At 58.0% G+C, this 14,708-nt stretch overlaps 1 protein-coding gene and 1 long non-coding RNA gene across 24 annotated transcripts in view; both read left to right on the top strand.

The window, feature by feature from the left end:
* The first annotated feature begins 2,607 nt into the window (after positions 1-2,607).
* On the top strand, positions 2,608-6,686 carry LOC139182321 (uncharacterized). Its single transcript, XR_011565985.1, has 3 exons — positions 2,608-3,073; positions 6,034-6,190; positions 6,528-6,686. It is a non-coding gene; the product is annotated as an uncharacterized lncRNA (long non-coding RNA).
* Positions 6,687-8,148: 1,462 nt separating this feature from the next.
* Positions 8,149-14,708, top strand: part of KIF1A (kinesin family member 1A) — an 89,554-nt gene continuing 82,994 nt past the window's right edge. For 17 of the 23 annotated variants that reach the window (XM_070787060.1, XM_070787059.1, XM_070787058.1 and 14 more), the window contains exon 1: positions 8,150-8,263. The gene's annotated coding sequence lies outside the window, so the exon portion shown is untranslated. Of the gene's footprint in view, positions 8,264-14,708 lie in introns of all 23 variants that reach the window. The other 6 variants (XM_070787041.1, XM_070787043.1, XM_070787042.1 and 3 more) reach the window with 1 other exon arrangement.

Genomic DNA, 14,708 nt, shown 5'->3' with positions numbered 1-14,708 from the left:
CCTGGGGGGCACAAGGAGGTTCCACACCAGAACCTGGCTAGGGAATCAGAGTCCTCGGCACGGGTGGCAGCCTGTGTCCCACATGGGGGTTCTGAAAAGGAGACGCTAGGGAGACCTGCCGCCATGCAGCCCACCCTCTCCTCCTGCCCTTCCACCTCCTGCGGGACCTTCCCACTGGCTGGAACCAAAGCAGAGCCCAGAGCTGTCAGCCTCCAGGGACAGAGTGGGGACACAGGGGCTCAGGGTGCCCTGTACACCCCTGGACATTGCCACGGCAGCCCTTCCCACTTGGCAGAAAGTTCCTGAGGATGGCTCTGTCTTCTCTAAGGCTGCAAAGTTGCCCTGGGCAGGACAGTGTCTCTCCGCCCCCGCCAGCGTCTAGCGGCAGGCGGGACACCCTCCTCATCTGAACCCGAGTACCGGCTGTAGCCCCCAGCCCCTCCCTGGCTTTAGGAGCAGGCTGACAGAATCCCTGCCGTGCCACTGGGGAGTCCCAGCCTTCCTACCCTTGACCTGCGGTGGGCAGCAGGAGACCCTGATGAGCAGCCCTCCTAACGAGTAACATGTCCAGGACACAGAGAAGGATCCCCTTCCTGTGCCCTCGCCCCCAAAGCCCAGACATAGCTCAGAGCCTGTGGGGTCTTTGCAGATGCACAGAGGAGGGGAAACGGTGGAGGGGCCAGAGAGGGGTGCTGGGGGTTTTGACTGACCTTTAAAAGGTCAGCATTTCCTCCTGCTCTGGGTCATGGAGGGAGCGACCAACAGCAGCTGGCCTGTGGACGTGGCCCCCCACAATGGACTCTGGCCCAGCCCAGCCGCCCGGCTGCCAGCTGCTGCAGGCCAGACACTGAGTCAGCAGCTTGCCTCCAGCGCCCCACGCACAGTGCCCACAGAGTTGTCCACACGCAGGGCAGGTCCCCCCGGGCCTCTCAAGCCCGAAGCCTGGGGGTCTCGCCTGCCTCCTCTCCCACAGGCTGCCGGTCCCCCAGCTCTGCTCCAGGTTCAAGATCTGGGACTCAGTACTGCTTCTCTCTTGCAGGTCGGTTCCCTTCTTCATAAAGTCTGACAACACCGAGCCTTCCTCCCCGTGATCTGTAGCGACACGGGGCTGAGGATGCAGGGTGCAGGTGCCTTCCTGCAGATTCAGACTCCTGGGCTGCACCCCAGCCCTGCCCCAGTTCCCGGAGAGGCGCTCGTGGGTCCAGCTAAGCAGAGCCTCCATTAACAATGCAGGGCATGGGCGGTCACCCTGAGCCTGCTTCCTCCCACCCGCTCAGGGGCTGCCTGGCCCCAGAGAAGCTACTGGAGTCATGGAAAGTGTTCAGTCAGGGTTCTGGCTCAGGCTGACCACAGGCACCTGGAACCCTCAGGGCCTTTCCAAGTATCTCAGCCTCAGTTTCTTCATCTGCAAAGTGGGGTTGACAATTGTGCCTCCCTGTGCAGAGGGACCTGTGTGTAAGGAGCTCAGACGTTCACAGATATTCGAAAAGACGCACTTTGCAAGTTCTGCATCGTGACACAAAGGTTGGCGGGGCCCAGGTCACTTGCACCCGGAGCGGTGTCGGAACGTGGGCCTGAGACTCTGCCTGGCTGCCACTCTGTGTCTGTGTGTGCTCAGCCTCGGGCCACCCTGGGCTCAGCCTGCTGCAGAGTCTAGCCCTGGGACTGTAGTCTCCAGCCAGTTCTGGACTCCAGCCCCTGCCTGTGCTGAGTATGACAGGGTCTCTGCTGGGCCTCTCCCAGCACCCAGGCCAGTGGTCAGTGTCTGGTCTCTACCCCATCCCAGCAGCCCCTCGGGTCATGCAGGAGTCCTGTCTGCACCGTCGCTGAAGTCCCTGGGTGGTGGCACGGGTGTTGCCACCAGCCTGGGGGATCTGTTGTGTTCTCCTGCCTGGGATGCACCAGACAGCCTGGTTCTCAGACAGTTTACACACCTGAGTGTGGACACACTGGCTTTGCTCTTCCCTGAACCCCAAGGAGGGCAATGGGTCCACTTTAAACACAACCACATGAGACCCTCTGAGGATGAAGCAAGAGAGAGCTCGGAGGGGGGAGATGTTCCAGCCCGGGGTGGAGTGGGGGAAGGCGGAAGGCTGCGTGGAGGGGCTTCCAGATGGGACTCTGGAGGATGGGAAGGCTGCAGAAACTGGAGAGAGAGCATGACTTCGGGTGGGCCCTGGTGGAGCGGGGCAGAGGCCTCCAGGGGCTAAATGGGGGACAGGTGGGCTTCCACCAGATAGGAGCACTCTGTGGACACAGGATGCACTAGATCGGGGAAACTGACGCACAGGTCACCTTGGGGCCTGGACACGCTGCAGCCAATGTTGGGACGAAAACGGTCCTGGCTGGACTGGCAGGATCCTGCCTGGACACCAGCATTTTGACTTGGAGCAAGTCTTTCCCTTTCTGGCCTCAGTTTCCCCTCACCAACTCCATGGACATGAGTTTGAGTAAGCTCCGGGAGTTGGTGATGGACAGGGAGGCCTGGCGTGCTGCAGTCCATGGAGTCACAAAGAGTCGGACACGACTGAGCGACTGAACTGAACCGAAAGTGCCGCTAAGGGCCTTGCGGCGTTGGATCTGGAACCCCACCGCGAGGCAGCTGGAGCCCACAGAGCACCGCGCGAACTGGCCTCACTTCCGCGTCTGGCTCGGTACCCCGAGGGCCCTCTCGTCTCAGGAGCAACAGCATCTGTGTCTGCGGGGATGAACACTCGGCTCCCGGTGCCAGGCCGGACACGCCCCACCGTTGCTGTGGCAACCGCGTTCCCCTGCGGCACGCCAAGCCCGGAACTCTGCCGCGGGGGGGGTTGCCAAGGCAACCAGACTGCACCTCCAATGGGCGGGCCTCCATTGAGCAGGGCCTCCAGTGGGGCGGGGTCTCGAGGGCCTGGGCCGTAAAAACAGCAGATGCTCTGTGGTCCTCGCGGCGCAGAGGGCTTGGGTAGACGAGGCCGGGGATAAGACAGCGCAGCAGTTCACATTCCACGTGTCCTCTCAGACTCTTCCAGGGCTCCCACCTGGCTCCATAGCCGCGCATCCCCCACCCACCCCGACTGTGGCTTCTTTTCAGGTGACTTGTCTTTTGACCCCGTCATTTCACTTATTCATTGTCTCTGGTTTCTGCAGATTGGGTCTTCTTCTTCCTACTTGGGATCATACTGATTCCTCACTAAGCACTTCTATCTACAATTCTGGAAAAGTCTAAGCCAGTACTTCTGCAAATATTGTTTCAATACTCTATTCTTCCCTCTGAAAGTTCAGGGATCCTTCTCAAGCACAGGGCACAGGCTCCACCTAGCTCCCTGCTTCCCCAACCCCACTACCGACCCTTGGCTTTTCTGCTGAGCCATGACTTGGCCTAGATTTTGGTTGCCCGCCAGGCAGGAGCCCTGGCCCAACCCTTTTCTTCCCAACTTTGCTCAGAGGACTCAAGCAGGTTCACGCCCCAAGGATGACCCGTGTTGGACAGTCGTTCATCCTGCCCACAGAGCTCCTTCGGCTGGACCCCTTATCCACCTGACTCCCCTGGTCCCCTCTGCACCCGCATGTTGCTGTCCAGACCTTACCATCCCCACCCCTGGAGCAGCTCCCCTTGGTGTAGCCACCACCACGGTTTGTAGTTCCCTTTTGGTTTGTGATGCCTGGGGTGTTTTTCTCTCCTCTTTGCAAGGACTTGGTTTGTGTCTTTTGAATTTTGTGATATATTTTTTCTACAACATTCTTATGAGGCTAAACCACTTAAAATTACTATTTTTCATAGTCAAAACTAGTTGAGCATCAGCAGTTTTATATGACTTAACGAGTATTTGGATGGACTGGAGTCTTTTTGTCTCTCAGCCTTATGGAAGTCTACAGCTTTGATAAGATTTTTAAAACTTAAACAATTTAATGTAGTAGTTATTAGTATTGCGAATGGTACCCCAAAAAGTGAAAAATGAAAATGGGTCTTAATGTCTACTCTTAAGTTCAGTGCCATTAACCTACAAAAATATACCTGAATATGATGAGAGCATTCAAACTACATATACAGGAATATATACATGAATGTATCCTTGGCTTCCCTCCCCAACAGTAGCCTCCACCATGGCAAACACGGCTAACAGTTTCTTATGATTGGTGGGGTATGTTATGCACACTCTCCTGTGCTCCTTTTACATAATTTAACAAACATCTTGCTGATCTTTCCACATCAGCGCATAACTTTTAAGACTCGTTCTTTTCAGTAGCACCAGAGAAATCTCTCCTGTTCACCCTGATGCATTTAGCCAGTGCCCATGGGTGAACCCCTTGCTTATCTTGTTTCTTGGGGCAAATTTTCATATGTAGATACCGTGGGCAAATTTCTAGCCATGGGATTGCTGAATCAAGGAGAGGGGCGCCTTAAATGCAGACACATTCGGGGAAATCAAATAGCTGATGCCAACCACGGCCAAGTGCGGAGAGCTCACCTCCCCACTCCCTCGCCACACACGTGTCACCCAACATTCACCTTTTGTACAGTGTGCTAGGTCAGAAAAAATAGTGCACTGTTTTGACCTGCATTTCTTTAAGTAGGACTCTCTTTGCTTATTGAGCAATTTTCTTTCTGCAGTGTCCCTCCACCCCCTCATAGTTCCTGGCCATTTCTCTGGTGGTTACTTACAATTTTTGTTATTAGTTTACATAAGCTTTTTACTCCTTTAGGAAGTTCCTTTCGTCATCATATGTTTTGAAATGTTTTTCCAGGGTGGGGTTGGTCTCTTGGCTTTGTTTATGATGTTTGGGCCATGTAGATGTTTGTTTTTTTTTTAATTATTGTTTTTATCAGTTGATGCTTAATTTTTATGTAGTCCTTCTGTCTTCTTTGGGGCAATCAGCTTATGTATCCTGATTTCTGTGCACCGAGATGCTGAGTGCATCCATTCACAATGCATTCTAGTCTCCTAAAATGTCATTGTTACAGATAAATGTTTACCTCATTGGAATTTATCTTGATGTTGTGTCAAGGGGGATCCAACTTTATATATTTCCCATATTATCCTACACTAGTTATAAAAATCATCTATTTTCTTCAAATTTTTTGAAATGATGCCTTTATCATAAACTTTTGATCTGTTTCCTTTAATACTGTCATCTTTTTAGATGACATGATATGTTTCAGAATTTCACGATATGTTTAAGACCTAATTGGGCAAATCCTCTTCACTCTTTTTCTTTCTAACAAACTTCCCCACTAGTCTTTCACTTTTGCTTCTTCTTTAACTTGCTGCTGCTGCTGAGTCGCTTCAGTCGTGTCCGACTCTGTGCGACCCCATAGATGGCAGCCCACCAGACTCCCCTGTCCCTGGGATTCTCCAGGCAAGAACACTGGACTGAGATTGCAACAAATGTGTAGCTTTAATTTAGAAAAACTGACCTGCCCTCTTAGCGCAGTAGGCAGCGCAGCAGTCTCATAATTTAGGGAAAACTGGACCTTAAACAATGTAATTCTTCCTTTCCAAGAGTATATAATGCTTTTCCATTAATTGCTCTCTTTTCATGAATTTTCAGAGTTTTCCTGTATACTTTCTCTATGAACAGGAAGCCTGCACATTTCCTGTTATTTCCCGGCATTTTCCCTCCCTTAATACTGTTGTGATTGGATTCCTCCACTATAAGCTCTAACTGGTTCTGGTCTGTTTTTATGGAAACTGTTGTCTTCTTGGTGATAACTTTTCTTACCTTCCCATTAACATACTGCTTCCCATAGCTCTTCACTCATCCCTGAAATTTTCTTAGTAGAGAATTACATCATCTGCAAATATTGATAATTTTGTTTCTCTTTTGCTTCAATGTTTTAACCTTTTTTTCTCCTTTATAATTGCATTGGCTGATACTTCTAAATAAACCAGAGACAACATCCCTCTTTAAACGGGAATTCTTTTGCTGCTTCACCATTACAGCTACTGTTGGTACTGGGCTTGCTGTGTGCCCAGCCCCGGACCTAGCACTGCACGCACGAATCCTCACCACTGCCTTTTGAGGTTGGCATTGTTCTCATCCCACCTGCAGGAGAGGTGACAGACCCAGGTGCTGGTGAACTTGCCTGGAGTCAGACAGCTGATGAAGAATGAAGCCAGACACTAATTCTGGCTAGTCTCTTGTCCTCCAAGACCCTGAAGGGCTGCTTTTCCTCGAGTGAAAGAAGAAGGCATCTTTTCCCCAAAGGGTATAATTACTTGCTTTTTAACCAAAAAGTGGGTGGCCCTTTGGTCAAAAGCCTTTCAATATCTACTAAAATAATCCTATTTCTTTTTATCCTTTGACTTACTAGAATGGTAGATTATACTGATGGAGTCCTTAATACTGAACCATCCTTGCATTCCAGAAAATTCATTCGAGGTGTGGGATCACTTTACTGTTATTTAGATCGCAAGCTGTGTGTGGCTCCCAGTCTCTGAGGGTGGCCTCCTTTCCACAATGCAATGAGGTGACCGCAAGGAAGTTTGTTCTGCTGTGGACATTTCTGTTACACGGGTCTGATCATTTTCAAAACCTGTCTGCAGGAAGGAAGAAGAGCAGCAACCTCCAGCCAGAAACAGGGAGACTCCTTGACCTTCATTCTGAACCTGTCAAGTTTACCTGGTGCAGCCAAATAAATAAATATTTTTAAAAGAAATATTCAGATCTGAAGAAAATGAAAACATTGCTCATCCAGATTTTGTGAGGCCCAGCTGAGGCAGCGCTGCAGGAGGAATTCTGTGGCTTTAAAAAGGTCAGAAATTTAGGAGGGTTACAAAGTTATGGTTTAAAGGTTCAAAGCAGTAGATATAAGAATATTCTAAAATTGCAGTGAAATGGATTAATTCCTAGAAACATGCCAGATTTAGCTCAAGAAATAGAGCACTTGACCAGAGGGATAAGTATGAAACACAGGGAGTGATGAAAGATTCACCTCCTTGGGGCCCACGTAGTTCTGCCGTTTCCACCAAAAATTTGGAAGAACAATAATTCCTCTTTTATGTAGGTAGTTCCAGGAAACAGAGGCTCTCTGGGACTCTGGAGAGTAGGGTGGTTGTATGTGCCTGCGCCCTTGCCACTTTCAAGGCCCAGGCCCCACGGACGCTGCACGCGGAGGTGAAGCATCTCCCTCAGACGCCGGGTGGGGATTAAATGGTTAACGGAGCAAACCCTTAGGGTAGCGCCTGGCACCTGCTGGACGCAGCAGAGGCTTGGCCCTGGGGAGGAAGGGTGCAGGCGCCAGGGGCTGCGTGGGAAGGGGCGGCATGACGTCACCGCAGTTCCGGTGGGTGAGCTGGCCGGAGGCTTTGTCAAAAATGCCCAGCGGTGGGGCTGTGGATGGAGGCCGGTGGCAGGCAGAGATGCCAGTCCGTCCCTGGTGACCTGCTTTCCGGCTGGGGGGCTGACGAAGGCTGGGGTTTGCGGCTGTGGACCGAGGGCCGCCAGTGACTTGGTCTCAACGAGCTGAGCTGGAGAAACAGGGTGTGGGGACGGGGGCGTGGGGGCCAGAGGATGGTGGGGGTCTCCCCCCGAGGCATGCCGGGAGGAGAGGCGGCAGGCCCGCTGGCCGGCCGGTTGCATCATCCCCGCGCTGAGGGCTGTCTGCGATGCTCTGGCCGAACGCCAGGCGCGATCGAAAAACCCACCTGTTACACCTCGGAGTCCGTGTCCCCACACCCCTTACACCCCCACGCCCCCTCCCCGAGAGAGGAGCCCACCCGAGTTTGTCTCTCCTCGTCGACGCGTTTGTCCTGCCAGCATCGCGGGTGGGGCAGGTAGGGATTTAGTGGTTTCACGCGAAAGGGCTCCGAGCTGGGGAGGGCCAGGCGCGCGGGGCACGCTGGCAAATGCAGGTGGATGGTCGCGGGGCCTCGGGGTTGCCCCGTGAGCTGGGGTTGCGCTAGAGGAGGGGGCGGCGCGTCCCGGCTGCGCTGCCCGGCCCCCACCTCCCCACCAGGGCGCCGCCCGTCAGCGGTGATGTCACACCCAGGCCCCAGCCCCCTCTGGCCCCAGCCCCCTCCGGCCCCGCGGCGGCCGCGACGCCCGTCCCTCTCCCCGCGCGACAAACCAGCTGGCGGCTGGGGCTCTGGCGCCGCGCGCAGCCAACCAGCGCGGCGGGAGGGGCGCGGGGCGGGCCGGGCCGGGGGCCCGCAGCCGTCACGCGGTGCCGCCGTCAGAGCGCCCAGCGCAGCCGGGGAGCAGCAGCCGCTCTGCGCTCGCTCGGGACCCGCGCCCCTGCCGGTGCTCATGCCGCGCGACCGCCACCAGTGACGCCGGAGAGGTAGGGCCGCGGCTCGCCAGGCTTCCAGGGCCGCATCCCGCACCTGCGCCCAGCGCCCCGGCGGGGAGCTCGCGCCCGGAGCCCTCGGCGCGGCCCCTTCCCTTCCCCGACCCTCCCCCGTCCCTGCGGAGAACAATGGGGCAAATTCAGGAGTGTCCGCCCTTCTTGCGCAGCGAGGCACGGCCCTCTGGAGAGGCCCTTTGGTTGCGGCTTCGGCTGCAGGGGGACGCTGGTCTGGCGCGGGCGGGGTCGCTGCGGGGAGGGCGCAGGCAGCATCTCGATAAACCCTCTCCGCTTCCCGGATCTTCCACTCGCCCGGGCTGGAGCCGACACCCGGGAAGCGGCCCGGGCTGGGACTGCACCGGCGGGGGAGGGGAGGGATGGGCAAAGGGGAGAGAGGCGGAAGGGGCACCCGGGAGGGGGCGCGGCTGGCGCGGCCCGGCCGGAGGGAGGGTGTCCCGGGCGGCGGGGCGCAGGCAGGGGCCCTGGTCCCCGGGGTTGGGGAGGGCGGATGCTGGAGCGGGGAGCAAAACGGGCGGGCAAGCGGGCGGGCGGGGGCTGCGGCGGGAGGGCTGGCCGCCGGCTTGGTGCGCGCCGCCGGGAGTGCCCAGCGCTCAGTCCAGGTCGCGTCCTCCTCCCAAGAGACCCCTTCTCCCTTCCAGAAAGGCTCACGGTTTGGGAGGGCACGCCTGCGGACACGGCTTGCATCCACGCAGCCGGCGCCCCAGTAACAGGTGTGGCCCGGCCGCAGGAGGGGAGGGGGCTGCGGGACCGCGACGTCTCGGCTGGAGGCGCTCCCGGACGCCGGGGCTCGGGTGACAGGGGCGCCGCCGCGCAGCCCTTTTGGCTCGTCCTTTAAGCTGCCTCCCTCCCTAGCTCTCCGGCCAACCCAGCAGGCATCTCTCGCGCTCGGGGAGGGGCCCGGACAGCATCCCGGTGGGGAGGGAGGGTCAGCCGTCTGCCAGGCGCTGGGTGGGCGGGGGACCGCGGGCCGCAGGGCGGGGAGGGGGAGGGAAGGAGGGAATGCCGAGTCATGGGGCCCGCCGGGCGCGGGCGCGATGCGCGCCCACGTTCCCGGGGATGGGGGCTCTCCCGCCGAGATCCGCGGACCCCACCCCAGGCGGCCGCCCCTCCCGGGGATGCCAACGTTGCTGGGGTAGAAGACCGTAGGGCAAAGGGCTGGCTGGCCCCGGCGGCTGCGGTGAGGCGGTGGTGCGGGGAGGCCAGTGTGCGCAGGGCCGTCTGCGTCCTAACCCCGGGGAGTCGCCCCGCGCGCTTCTGCAGCACCGCCGCCTCCGCCTCCCTCCTCCCCCGCCCCCCGCTCTCGGACTGTAAGGGGGACCTTTACCGAGACGCGTGCCCATCTCCCTGAGCGAGCCGCTGGGGTCTGGAGTGGGGGCGGGGGCCGTACCTGCGGCGGCCATTTTGCAGGTGTGGTTGGCCACCCGCCCCGGCTGAGGCCGCGGGGCTCGGGGGTCAGGAGTGAGGCGGGGGCGGCGCCTGCAGCGTCTGCAGTGTAGGGTGGAGGATGCTGCGGGCTGGGTCAGGTCTCAGGTTTGCACTCGACTGCGGTCAAGGCTCAGGAACCTTCTGGGCTGACCGTTGCAAAGAGGCCACTGACTGGGAGATGCAGTGAACGGGGACAGTCTGCTTCCCGGGCTGTGAAAGCTGCTGAGGGGGCCGGGTCCCAGCCAGGGCGGGGACTCGGAGCTCATCCCGTGCTGGGCCTGGAGCTGAGGGCGGCGGAGGGCTGTCCGCGGGGTGTGCTCCACAGGGAGACTGAGCGTCCGGCGTGGAGTCAGGGTCCTGAGGAGGGCTTGCGGCTGCCCGCCACGGGCGTGCCCCTCCTGCGTGTCCTCCCACAGACCGCCCTCCTGCGACCTCCCGCGGGGCCGGCCACACACAGCCAGGTGGAGGCTGGTGTGCAGCAAGCTGGGAGTCACACCGGACACACCGGGCCGAGGGGCCCCAGCCACCAGCCTTGGCCCCCTTTAGTCCCTGGGTGTCGCCGCTGCTGACCCAGGGCTGACCGCATCCTTTGGAAGCAGAGCAGGGAAGTGGGCCCTGCGGAGGTGGGATGGGGTTGGGGGAGGGACCAAGAATGGGGGGACAGACCTGAGTGGGAGGTGGAGATGGGGGTGCCCAGCCTCAGGAGCAGGTCCCTTCAGCTCAAATAGCCAGCCAAGGTGGGTGAGCAGGGCGCGGGTCCTGCTGCCAGGGGGCTGGGAACCCCACCCTGGCCTTTAGTTCTTCAGGCCTGAGACCCTTCCGAGCCTGGAGGGGCCTGGGCCGCCTCCCCTGGGATGGAGAGCAGCTGGCTGGGGTCACCCCCGTGCCCAGTCCCTGGTGCTCCCCAGAGCGCTCTAAACTTAGTATTAGACCGAAAGGCCCGGGCTCCCCACGCCTGCCCCGTGTGCCTCCTGCACCGTCTCCCCCCGCCCCCGCCCCACAGCCAGGCGCCCCTCTGAGAACTCTGAGGGCCATGCCCTCCCCCAAGCTCTCCTCAGCTGGGGTGCCCAGGGACACGGGCAGGCCGCTGGGCTGTCCCCTTCGCTGAGGGGACCCTTCCCACCTGGCGCCACCCGCAGAGGCAGCCCAGGGTTGGGGGGAGGGCGAGATGGCAGATGGGGCGACTGGCAGACCCGTGCTTCCTGCGCCACCTGCTCGAGCAGGTTTGCGTTTGAACTCCGGAGCACCGCCAGGGCCCTGGCTTCTGGTCCAGCGGTGACCCCAAGCTCCCCCAGCGCCCCCGGTTTAGCGCCTCCGGGCCCCGGTGAGGGGGCCGCGGTGTTGGAGGGGGGAGGACACACTCAAGGTCAGCGGTCAGCGGAGCCCGAGCCTCCTGAGCCCTCTGCGTTTCCGCCAGCCCCCCTGCGGGCTTTGGCTCCCCACCCACACCACCCGAGCTGGCTCCCCACCCCTGCCCGGCCCCTTGGCAGTCCGGTAGGTGCCACCGGACGGAGCGGGACACACCGTCCGCTCCTCTCTATCCCTGGGATTTATTCTGCTAATCCCGGCTCAGCTCTGGGCCGAGCCCCGCCCCGCCCGGCCCCGCCCACTCCACGCCCCGCCCCCGGCCGCCTCACGCCCCGCCCACACAGGGCGCCGGTGGGCGGGCGGCGGCCCTGCTGCTCCTGCCGTCAGGGCTGCTGGGGGTCTGTGCGGTGGTGGGAGACGTCGGGCCGGGCGCCGGGCCGGTCACTCTGCTCCCCGTCGCGCTTGGGCAGACTGGAGGGCTACCCGGAGACACAGTCACTTTCACACGCTCACACGCTCACATTCTCTCACACAAACACCCCCACACATACACACTCAGACGTACACACACAGTCTCGCACTCACACACACACACACACTGTCTTCCACACACCCACATTCTCTCTCACACAAACACCCCCTCACATATACACACTCATACACACTCTCTTCCACACTCACATACACACACACTCCCCCCCACACACATTCTTTCTCACAGAAACACCCCCTCACACGTACACATTCACACACACACACACCTCCTCTCACACACACTGTGACACACACCCCTCACACATACATACTTGCGTGCACACACCCTCTCTCACACACACACTCACACACACACCCTCTTACACACACTGTGACACACACCCCTCACACATACATACTTGCGTGCACACACCCTCTCTCACACACACACTCACACACACATCCTCACACACACACTGTGACACACACCCCTCACACATACATACTTGCGTGCACACACCCTCTCTCACACACACACTCACACACACATCCTCACACACACACTGTGACACACACCCCTCACACATACATACTTGCGTGCACACACCCTCTCTCACACACACTCACACACACATCCTCACACACACTGTGACACACACCCCTCACACATACATACTTGCGTGCACACACCCTCTCTCACACACACACTCACACACACATCCTCACACACGCTTGCACACACATCCTCACACACGCTCGCACACACAGACTGCAGGCCTTACCTGCTTGTTCCTCCCTGGTCCTCCTCCTCCCCGGGAGCCTCCACACCCACCCCGGGAGGGCGGCAGCTCCAGGCTGAGTGGTGATGTGGGGCCAGGCAGGGGTCAGGGCGGAGCAGAGCACAGCTCTCCCTAGTGTCTGAGTGCATCTGCTTTGTCCTCCCCTCCCCCAGCTTCTCAGTCACTCCCTCTCTTCTGCTGAGTGCCCTCTTTCCTGGCATCCTCGCCCCGGAAGCCGCCTCCTTCCTGCTGCTCTCTGCATCCCCTGGGCTGGAGCTCCCTGTTTGATGGGCCCCAGAGCGGCTGCTTTCTTGGCTTCCTGTGTTGCTTTTGCTGGAGCACATCCTTGTGTGACTTCCTGAAAAGGGTGGTGAGTCCTTGGCTGCTCGAGAGCATCTTCGCTCTGTCCTCACACTGGGTTGCTGCTCCGTCTGGGGCCCTCCTTGTCAGTAACTCATGCTGAAGGCTTTGTCATCGTCACCAGCACCAGGTGCTCAAGAGAAGTCTTTGTCAGCAACTCGACTTCCCTCCCTGGATCTCTTAGCGTCCTCTCTTCATCTGTGGATTCCCGACCAGCCGTGGACGGGTTCGGTGTGGGCTTTTGTGTGTATTGGTGTTCAGCAGGGCCTTCCAACGGAAGACAGGCTTTATTCTCCTGTCTGTGCACATTTCTCCCCTTTCCTTTTTCCTGTTTTCTTCCTTGGATTCATGCGTTGGTCTTCGGTGTTCTGGTGTTTTCTCTCATTCTGTCTCTTTTATGTCCTATTTTCTGGACAATTTTTGGACTTCATTTTGGAGTTCTCTGGGGGAATTTTGTGTTTCAGCATCTACAGTTTATCACTAAGAGCACCATCTGCCTTGTCTCTGTGAGCTCCCGTTTCATAGCACCCTGTTCTTGTTTTGAAAATGCAGTGTGTTCTCGAAACATTCTGATAAGTTTAGAGAGGTTTGTTGCTTGTTGAGTTGTTTTCTCTTTCTCACAGGGCCTGTTTTCTGCTGCATTATTTTATGCTGAAGCTGTTACATCCCTCATGCACGTGGTGGGCCTTGGTCCATTCATCTTAGGGGCCCTGCTGGGGAGTGGATGTGTTCCCCCGTCTTGCCGGGAGAGTTGGGGTGCCGCCAGCAGGTCTGCTTTAGGTGAAGGGATGGCAGCTGCGAGCCAGGCTGTGCCCCCGGTGCCAGAATCTGGAGGGCCGCACCCACACAGAGGAGCCGTGCTTCCTGGGTGTTTTCTCCCATTTCTGCAGAGAACCTGCTGCTGTTTGCCCCAAGTGTTGGTGGCCATGGGCCTCTGGGGGTGGGGGCGTGGAGGGGGTGAGAGTGTCCCCACTGCTGTGGAGGTTCTGCAGGCAGACTTGCACCCAGGGCCCCTCTTCAGCCTCATTCCCCACTCCTGCCCCCCACTGGGCCCATGAGCCCTGAGAGCCGCACTGCTGTGCCGCAGAGGCCCACACCCCTAATCCTCACGGGGTGGGGGAGGAGGAGGGCCTGTCCTAGCCACCCTGCAGACGGGCCCACAGAGGCAGGCAGGGCTCTGTCCCCAGTGCTGACATGCTGGGGCTTCACGCCGAGGCCTCAGCGTCAGTCGGTTGGACCCCTGGCCTGGGGCGTCCCCACCATCCTGAATTCAGTGTCAGCGTTCTCGGAGCGCCGTTGTTTCCCCTGCTCTCAGCAGTGTGCCAGGGCGTGAGGCTCTGTGGGCTGACCTCACCGTACACATTTGTCTGCTCCTCTCTGAATTGAGTTGTCGGATTCCCCAGGACGCTTCATCCACTTTCACGTCTGGACAGCGCTCCTGTGTGACTGAGTGGTCTCCGGTCCGGGGACAGTTAGGTGTCTCCGTTCCCTCCGTCTTGCCTCCTGGGCTCGTGTACAGCATCTCCAGTTGTGCAGCTGCTGGCCACAGGGTCTGCGGCCTTACTAGAAATTGCCCTGTTGTTCTGAAAGTGGTTGAACCAACAAACTTTTCCCCCATGATCCCTAAGTTCTTGTTGTTCTATCCTCACAACAGCTGGGGTTGCAGACATTTTAATGCTGACCTGATGGATGTGGTTTTAAACAACACTTTCTTAATTACTGTTGTGGTTGAGTATCATGTCCTTTAAGGCAAAATAAGTATCTTGCCTGTTCATATCTTTTTGCCCATTTTTTCCTTTTGTGTCTCTTTGACTTTGTCTGTTCTCTGCATGTTCTGCTCGTGAGTCCTTGTTGATCGTGTGGCTGGGTGGGTGGACTTCTCTTCTCCTTTTAATAGTATTTTGATGCCTGGACTTTTCCATTTGGCATCTTTCATGGGCTTCGAAATCCTTCTTAAAGGTGAGCATGGAGAGAACACGTTTTGTTTTCTTCCGAAACTGTGTTTTCACATTTAGATCTTCAGTCCACGTGGACTCTGTTTGGGGATGAAAGGGGATCTCACAGTGTATTTTTCC

Source organism: Bos indicus, chromosome 3 (assembly GCF_029378745.1).
Source record: "Bos indicus isolate NIAB-ARS_2022 breed Sahiwal x Tharparkar chromosome 3, NIAB-ARS_B.indTharparkar_mat_pri_1.0, whole genome shotgun sequence".
NCBI classification, from domain to species: Eukaryota; Metazoa; Chordata; class Mammalia; order Artiodactyla; family Bovidae; genus Bos; species Bos indicus.
Note: the sequence above shows the minus strand (reverse complement) of the source record. Positions and strands in the feature narration are given on the sequence as shown.